The following is a 1,414-nucleotide window of genomic DNA, read 5'->3' on the forward strand; positions in this document are numbered from 1 at the left end:
CTGGAGTCAACATGGACCAGCATCCCTGGAGTCAACATGGACCAGCATCCCTGGAGTCAACATGGGCCAGCATCCCTGGAGTCAACATGGGCCAGCATCCCTGGAGTAACATGGACCAGCATCCCTGGAGTCAACATGGGCCAGCATCCCTGGAGTCAACATGGGCCAGCATCCCTGGAGTCAACATGGACCAGCATCCCTGGAGTCAACATGGACCAGCATCCCTGGAGTCAACATGGACCAGCATCCCTGGAGTCAACATGGACCAGCATCCCTGGAGTCAACATGGACCAGCATCCCTGGAGTCAACATGGGCCAGCATCCCTGGAGTCAACATGGGCCAGCATCCCTGGAGTCAACATGGACCAGCATCCCTGGAGTCAACATGGACCATCATCCCTGGACTCAACATGGACCAGCATCCCTGGAGTCAACATGGACCAACATCCCTGGAGTCAACATGGACCAGCATCTCTGGAGTCAACATGGACCAGCATCCCTGGAGTCGACATGGACCAGCATCCCTGGAGTCAACATGGACCAGCATCCCTGGAGTCAACATGGACCAGCATCCCTGGAGTCAACATGGGCCAGCATTCCCTATAGTCAACATGGACCAGCATCCCTGGAGTCAACATGGACCAGCATCCCTGGAGTCAACATGGACCAGCATCCCTGGAGTCAACATGGGCCAGCATCCCTGGAGTCAACATGGACCAGCATCCCTGGAGTCAACATGGACCAGCATCCCTGGAGTCAACATGGACCAGCATCCCTGGAGTCAACATGGACCAGCATCCCTGGAGTCAACATGGACCAGCATCCCTGGAGTCAACATGGACCAGCATCCCTGGAGTCAACATGGGCCAGCATCCCTGGAGTCAACATGGACCAGCATCCCTGGAGTCAACATGGACCAGCATCCCTGTCGAACGATTTAACACCTTGTAGAGTCCATGACCCGACAAATCTGAGGCTGTTCCCCAATTTGTAAGTCGCTCTGGATAAGAGCGTCTGCTAAATGACTTAAATGTAAATGTAAATGTATAAATAACTAGAGTTTATGTCTACTATTACCACTACTACTAGTATAAATAACTAGAGTTTATGTCTACTACTACTAGTATAAATAACTAGAGTTTATGTCTACTACTACTAGTATAAATAACTAGAGTTTATGTCTACTACTACTACTAGTATAAATAACTAGAGTTTATGTCTACTACTACTACTAGTATAAATAACTAGAGTTTATGTCTACTACTACTACTACTAGTATAAATAACTAGAGTTTATGTCTACTACTACTAGTATAAATAACTAGAGTTTATGTCTACTACTACTACTACTAGTATAAATAACTAGAGTTTATGTCTACTACTACTAGTATAAATAATTAGAGTTTATGTCTACT

Source organism: Salmo salar, chromosome 18 (genome assembly GCF_965601325.2).
Source record: "Salmo salar chromosome 18, fSalSal1, whole genome shotgun sequence".
NCBI classification, from domain to species: domain Eukaryota; kingdom Metazoa; phylum Chordata; class Actinopteri; order Salmoniformes; family Salmonidae; genus Salmo; species Salmo salar.